General features: G+C 49.4%; 1 pseudogene; it reads right to left on the minus strand.

The window, feature by feature from the left end:
• Positions 1 to 4,933: 4,933 nt before the first annotated feature.
• Positions 4,934 to 7,074, minus strand: LOC133914392 (protein NODULATION SIGNALING PATHWAY 2-like; annotated as a pseudogene).
• Positions 7,075 to 8,304: the final 1,230 nt, after the last annotated feature.

Here is an 8,304-nt window from a genome sequence, read left to right on the forward strand (position 1 = left end):
ATGAACATTGCATTGGAGAATTGAGTGTCGTTGTCAGTGATGATCCTACACGAGGCGCAATCTTTCCATGACCCTTTTCATGATAAACTTCTTGGTGGCCGCTAACGTGATTTTTCTGACTGGTTCAACTTCACTCCACTTCATGAAGATATCAATTGCGATGAATCAGAACTTGAAGTCCTCGGACACTATCGGGAAGGGCCCTAGAAAATCCATCCCTCAAGTCACAAATAGCCATGACAAAGGGATCTGTAAGGTTTGAGTAGGTTGATGTATTCTTCTGCTATGAAATTGACATATTGTGCACTGTTTTACTAACTTGCTCGCATCATGGAGAGCCATATGCCAATAGAAACCTTGTTTAAATACCTTTCTGACCAGAGTTCGGAAGGAAGCGTGAGCTTCACACACCCCTCCATGGATCTCTTCGAGTAGTTCTTTACCCTATTTCTGAGATATTCATTTCATGAGTACTTCGTGAACTCCTAAAGAACGTCGTCCACCAAGGTATACATCTTGGATTAATGGTAAATTTGCTCGGTGCATCATCCACCAAGGTATACATCTTGGATTAATGGTAAATTGCGGTCATCCACAAAAATTCACTTTCGAGCTGAGCCATGAGTTCCTTATGACTCCTTTTGGGGTGTTTTCCCTGGCGAGCCCCCGAGCTGGTTATAGGTCTCGTAGACCACCACTCCTTCGACTGCGTCCTTTGATGATTTCACAGATGGCTTTGAGAGTTTCTCTATGAAAATCCTGGATTGTCATGGAGATCGTGAGGATGCCATGCGGACAAAGCTATTGGTGAGACAATTATCCTTCCTTGGGATACTTGACCTCAAGTTTGATGAATTTCTTTTCCAGCTTAATCACCTTTGCTAGGTAGTCCATCATGGTCTTATCCGAGGTTTGATACTCCTTACTAAGTTGCTTCACCACCAACCATGAATCCCTTTTCACAAGTAGGCGATGAATACCAAGAGCAGAAGCTACTTAGAGTCAAGTGAGCAGACCCTCATATTTGGCTACGTTATTTGTGACCATAAAATCGATCTGCAAAGTGTATTGCAGGTTTTCTCCCATTGGAGAGATCAATATAATCCCAACCCCTATAGATAATATAAATAGTAAAACCATAATAATGTAAAGAGAACTCATATTACCCTTGGGTCGAGACAAGCTTTCACTGTCCTAGTGCGCGTTTGGGATAAAGGATCCGAGAAGCGACTTACCCGTTTGTCAGGCATGAGGATGCGCAGAAAGACAAGTAAAACAGAAAAAGAAGATCAATCAACTACTTAGGCAACACTATCTTTATTATTGAGAGAAGGTACTCTTAGGACTTACGCTTTGAACTTACAGATTTTATTGATGACCAACGAGCTATGTAAGCCTATTATCTTAAACCTAAATGACACATACTAGATTAAGCGAATAAGCAGTGACCATTAATATTTCAGGGGTAGCGTAGGCGCAGTTTGATAGGCTTAGGACTAGTCATAGAGCCAAGCCTCCAAGTTTTTTGGTTTTCATCTTGAGGCGTTGTGATCGCGGTTACGACTAAGCCTTCTTATCCACCTTGATCCTTAAGCTCTTGGGTTTCTTGCTTGGTTAGTGTCAAACTGCTAAGTCGAGACTCCGCTTGTTGCAACGTAGACCTGTGTTGGGACAACCTCGAACGGTGATGATTCCCTCAGGACCCTGGATCTTCATGCACTGATAGGTGTAATGTGTGGCTATTGTGAATTTGACGAGAGTAGGTCTTCCTAAGATAGCGTTGTATTCCATCTCAAAGTTGACCACGTCGAACATAATTTTTTCCTCGGGACCCGGGATCTTCATGCATTGATATGTTTAATGTGTGGTTGTCATGAATTTGATGAGAGTAGGTCTTCCTAAGATGGTGTTGTATGCCATCTCGAAGTCAACCACATCGAACATAATTTTTTCTATTCAGAAGTTGGCATGCTTCTCAAAAGTAATAGGTAGCGATATCTAGCTGATGGGAGTGGTCAAAGATCCGGGTACTATATCATGGAAGGATTGAGTAACCGGCTTTAGAGCAAATCGGGAAATCTACATCCCTTCAAGTGCATTTGCGAAGAGGATGTTCAGACAACTCCCTTCATCGATAAGAGCTCGGGTAGCCCTGCAATTATTTATCATAGGTCTGACCTCTATTAGGAAGCAGTCTGGTCATACGAAATTATCAAGGCAATCTTCTTGGCCGAAGGAGATTTAGGTGTTTGACCACTTAATGGCTTGACGACCCTTAGGGATAGCTGCTAGGACTTCATGGGCCACCGTCTTGTACTGCTACTTGGACTTGTAGGATGCGGAACCACCGAGCATATGGTCGATCGTCCTCTCGTTCGGCTAAAAAGACATCGGTCCATATCATCCTCACGCCATATGAGTTAGAGTCTCTGCTTTGGGCTACAACCTGGGTCCTCTTTCCTTTGGTCGCTTTCTCGGCCTCCACTTTGACCATCTTCTTCCATAGGCGGCATTCGTGGAGGTTATGGTTATCGGTCTGGTGGAGGTCGCACCTGGGCTTACCATCACGTTTGCCGGAGCCCAGCATATAGTTATTTCCTCGGGAGGAACTGGGATGCTTGTCGGGATGGGTATCACGAAGATCTGCAAAAACTTTCTCAGAATTGTTTTTCTTGCCCTTACCTCACTTGGTGTTTTTCTTTCACTTGGCCTTAGCCTTGTCGCCCTCAAGCCCGGGTTGAGAGCGTTTGATGCCCTGAGTCTTCTCCTTAATGAAGAGAAGTGTGTCTTCATCCTTAGTGGATTCATCGACAATCTTCATTAACTCCTTAACCATCTTGGGCTCCTAGATGGCGATATCTTCAACACATCTCCAGCTATTGACCCCCCCAAGCGAATGCTTGTATGACATCGTATTCGCTGACCTTAGTGATGTTGTTCCGGATATTGTTGAAACAGTATACGAACTCACGCAAGGTTTCACTCCCCATCTGTTTGCAGCGGTAGAGATCATTTTTCTTGCCAAGACGAACGTATGTCCCTTGGAAGTTAGCTCGGAATACATTTCAAAGCTGCTTCTAAGAGTAGATTGTTCCCGGTGGTAAATTGATCAACCATGTCCTAGCTACCCCTTCAAGGGCAGTAGGGAGTTAATTAGACATTACCTTCTTGTTCCCATCAGCCGCTTGGATGGCCGTGGTATAGATATGGAGAAACTCAATGGGATTTATACTTCCATTGTATTTCTCGATCATCCTAGGGTGGAACCTTACCGGCCAACTTACGTTTTGTAGATCTTGAGAGAAGGCCAGGCATCTGTTGATGGCACATTGCTTGGTTCTAGCATCCCCGGGAGTCTTTCCCATAGAGACCGGAGATAGGTCCTAATTCGATCGATGTCCAGACGTTCTTCGATTATATTGATGAGGAGTGGATGAAGCCTCTTGAGAAGCCCCCGGACGCCTCCGCCGGTTGTCGATGACCTCACACAAGTCATTGATCGGATGACCTTTGACTGGTAAGGTCCGACGGTGGTTGTTTGCCCAATTGTCATCCCGAGAAGCTATGTTCCTGGGGTTGCACCTTTGTGAGTCTGATGCGTCTCATGACGGGGGATTGCCTGGCCTACCACGATTCGCGCTATTTCTAGTTAGGTCCTGATGAGAGTTCTCGGTATGAATGACGATCTCCTTCATCCAATCCTTACGGCTGGAGTAGCCAGATCTATGGTCAAAGGGCTCATGAGGGTCTCTTGTAGATGGAGGATCCTCTTAGCAGTTATCGATTTAAAGTGGTCAGCCCCCTGCTGATGTTCGGGAGACAGTAAGACCAGGGCTCCGTTAAGGACCGAAAGTAGTGTGCTTGCCTGGAGCTGAACATTGCCTGCACTTGGAGCTGCAAGATCCTGTTTATTCATAGGATTGTCATCGTGATGACCCAGATCATCGGCCTGTCTCTGATAGCGAAAACTTCTCGATGGTAACCTCCGATGAAGGTGTCTAGATCTATCATAGATGCTTCAACGGATGCTCCGGGTTGATATCTTGACAATCCAGGTTGTCAGAAGATGCGGGTATTAATCTTGACTTGCTGTAAATCGAACATTCATAGTTGTCTTAGCACCCGAGTGGTTCAAACTCGATACCGTTATCCTTAGCATATTGACCCATAAATTGACTTATATCATCGCTTGAATCGTCGCTAGAAAATTCATCATCGAAATTCATCAATCGATCATCGGTTCACCAGGGAGAGGGGTAAAGTTGTCATAGAACCTCTCATCCGAAAAACCGGTTCTCGACGAAGCTTTGGGCTATGTCGATGGCATCTTCTGTGTATTTTTTCCAACGTCTTTTGTCATGATCCCCATAGACGACGCTAGGTATGGACGGTTTGTGAACCGCCGATCTATCAAATTTGTTGAAGAAATAAGGGATGCTTTGAGTAGATGGATCGTAGGAGAATACAAAGGGGGTTTTTATATGGGTTTGGGTATCTAAGAGGATAATAACTTTACATCATGTTAGTATTGTATTGATCTATGCATGTTATAAAGGGGTGTGCAATTAGCCTAAATGGATCTAAATCTAGTCGGCGACTTTCTTGCTCGAATTCTATTGATTTGTATCTTCATTTGGACGTCTAATCCCTTGTCTGATTTGGTGTCTCACGACTCATCTCGACTTTTCCATTGCAGATCCTTTGGTTTCGTATATATATAGGGTGTCGTATGTCCTCTGAACTTCTTATTTCTGTTTTTAGAGATAAAACTTCCCGGTTACGAAACGCCTTGAATGCATACGGGTAATTTCTTTTCATATAAGGATCTACTTTATGGAGATAAAGATATATCCTGAGAATTACTAAAAACTCTACGGTATCCAGATATGATAACTATGTATTATTCGTCACGAGTCATAATCAGAATCTAACCACTTCAAGTTGAAGGAGATTGGGCACAAGAGTTGGCAACTCTCACCCTCTTGCAATCGACTCACCAACGAATCTGGCGAAGCAACTACTAAACTTTTTACACCTGAACAAGTCTAAAACAGCCGAGCTAAAGCTGCTGACTGGACCCAACCACGATTAAACTAGCGCATAGGCAGGCTCGACGAGGAACGAATCAATATAGTCAAACTCCATCCGGCCTAGACCACCGCTGCCCGGCACCATCTCCACGGTCTGGAACACTCCCTCCGGCAGCGGCGACGGCACCGACAGTGGCGGCGGCGCCCACACGGACGCCGACAGCAGCCGCCGGGCCTTCCAGCCGAGCACGATCTTGTTTGGCGACGTCTCCGCCATCGTGTACCCGTCGTTGAAGAGGCCGAGCAGCAACCTGGCCTGGCTGTGGTTGAAGCAGCTGAGCGGCACGGCCCTGAACCCGTTCCCGCGCATCCACTCCCCCCACCCGCCTCTCACCTCGCCGTCGCCGTCCACGGCCCGGTACGCGCGGCTCACGGCACCGGCGATGTTCGGGGCGAGGATAGCCCGCTCCACCAGGCCGCGCACCCGGCTCTGCGTCGGGAACCCGGCCTCCAGCGAGTCCCACACCGCAGAGTACCGGTGCAGCTCCTCCATGAACCGCGCCACGAAGCCGCCCGGCGCGGCGTCGCCCGATTCGTCATCGTCCTTCTCCGCTTCCCCTTGATCCTCCTCCACCACCGTCACCACCTTGGCCCCGAGCGTGGCTATGCCGGTCAGGAATGACGCCACCGAGCCGGTGGGCCGCCTGATGGTGGCGGTCGCTGCGGCTTGGTTGAGAACGCAGTTGGCGACGAGGGTCTCCCCCTTGACCATCCGGACCGTCGCCGGACGGAACCTCTCGTCGGAGTCGAGGCGGCACTGCCCGAACGAGAAGGGCTGCCCGATGGACGCCGCGAAAGCGGCCAGTCGCCGGCCTGCTTCCTGCACCGCCCGGGCGCCTCCCCCGCCGCCTCGGGAGACGGCGGTTATGCGCAGGTGCGGCGGCGGCACGCCGTCGGGGGGCGAGGCCATTGCCTGCATCAGTGACGCCCACTGGACGCCCTCGGCGATGTCGTAGTCGACCACGTGCACGCGCCGGTCGCCAGCCACGGCCTCGAGGATCGCCTGGTTCGCGGTGAAGTGGCCGAACTTCATGTACGGCGACATGTCCTGCAGCAGCTGGAATGCTGTCAGCACGTCGCCGGTGTGCTGGTGGTGGTTGTGGGACGCGGCCGCGGCCGCGGCGGCCTGCCTGCCGGCTCCCCGGACGGGATGGGACCCGTCTAGCAGCCCCTGCAGCGCGTCGGTGAAGTGCGCGGCGAGGCGCTCCATGTTGGAGGAGGCGGCGCTGGCGCCGGTGTTGGAAACCATCTCCTTGAGCCGAACCAATATCACCCGGGCCAGCTCCCGGTTCTTGTGCGGGCCGGAGAGCGCCTCGGCGGCTGCCATGAGCAGGTGCAGCAGGCGGAGGCCCTTCTCGGGGCAGTCGCCCTGCTGCTGCGCGTCGACGTCGTACACGGGCGTGCCCGGGTTCGTCGTGGTGGTGCTGCTCGGGCCGGAGCCGTTGGAGTAGCAGTACGCATCTTCGTGGAACATGGCCGGGTGGAGGTCGGCCGCGCCGATGAGCGTGTCGTCGCAGAGCATGGAGTCGATGAGGCCGTGCAGGTCCTGGTCGCCACCGTCCGAGCAGAACGTGCCCCAGCCGGTGGCCGGGGACAGCCCATTCCACGCGTAGTACAGCTCGTTGCCGTCGTCGAGAGACAACGATGAGGGGGAAGAGGTGATCGTCGAGCTGTAGCCGGAGATATCGAGCTCCCCGGCCACATCAAACCATGGTCACGTCCATGGCGCGTCCCATCCCCGTAGGTTCGACTTGTGTCAAGCTACGCTTGGGTTTGGTGTTCAGAGATGTTTTGGCGCGTGGGAACAGGGGAGGTCGATCGGTGGGGAGGGAGCAGACATTTGCCGAGTTCCGGAGGACACGGGGAGCGGCTTGTTTATAGACGGAGGGCCGTGCCATTCTGGGTACCAGGCCCCGAACGGACCGGCACGGGCGCACTCAATTGGGAACTTACAGCGTCACTGCATTATAGTAGTACCAGACACTGGCATCGCAATTGGGACTAGTATATTGGATAAGATGGGCGGGTTTTGTTTTTCTCCTTAGACCGTACAAACAGGTCATTTGTGTCTATCACAAAGCTTTCTCTCGTTTACTGTTATCGTAGTCTCTTAGCAATTCACAAATAAACCCGTTTACCTTGTCTTTTTGGGACACAAGTGATTTATCATTTGAGCAGACCGTTACTGGCAACATCCTACTTTCCCCAAGTGAATCGAATAACGTATTTAGCTATAACCCCGTTCCATGGCTTTCACGACCTATATGGATGGCAAAGGGCACAAAACCCACAGGTAGGGACTATATAAGTCCATACCTGTGAGTTAATTCTAAAACTCACGCACGCATATATTATTCACCACGGGTAAAAAATATCACCCGCACTCATCGCATATTGGTATCACATACCCGTGGGCATGCTCGTATATTACCAATGGTCAGGGCCAAACGACGAGGTGGGCAGACAGGGGCAGATGGGGGTGTTGGGGTGGACGGGTAGCTAGGGTTTGTGGTGGCTAGGCTAGGTGAGTGTTGGAATGAGATTAGAGAACGAGGAACCTTAATGAGTAAGGAATGGTAGTTTATAATTTGGGGTCATATGTCAGATGCATGGAACGGGTACACGGGTGAAGCGGGCACATGTAAGACAATTTCACACCCGTGTATCTCTACCCATTGGGTTTAAATCAAACCCGTAACCAGATCCATGGGCAAAGAATGCGTCCTAAATCCGTATCCATTAGGATTTTTACCTGTGGGCACACGAATAAAATGTGTCCATTGTCATCCCTAGTACACACAAACTTACAATGTGCGTGAGTGTGTAAATAGTTGTGCACGATGGTTTGACCCTTGGTGAGTACTCCCTTCATTCAAGAATACAAGACATATTTTATTTTGAAAAGGTCAAATTTTATATATTTTGACCAATAAATTGACAAATTATAAGTATATTTAGTGTATAAAAAATATACAACTAGATTTGTCGATAATTTGTGAACCGCCGATCTTATGAACTTGTGAATGAAGTAGGGGATACTCCTTGTAGCCGAATCACACGTCACACAAAGAGATTTATACAGGTTTAAACCTCCCTTAGGATAATAACCCTACGCTCTGTTTGTCTTGTATCAACATTCGAAACTGTTTACAAGGAGGGGGTCTTGACCAGGATGGATCTAAACCTAGTCAAGAGGCTCCTTGCGTGTAGTCTC

The sequence above is a fragment of the Phragmites australis genome, chromosome 4 (assembly GCF_958298935.1).
Source record: "Phragmites australis chromosome 4, lpPhrAust1.1, whole genome shotgun sequence".
NCBI classification, from domain to species: Eukaryota; Viridiplantae; Streptophyta; class Magnoliopsida; order Poales; family Poaceae; genus Phragmites; species Phragmites australis.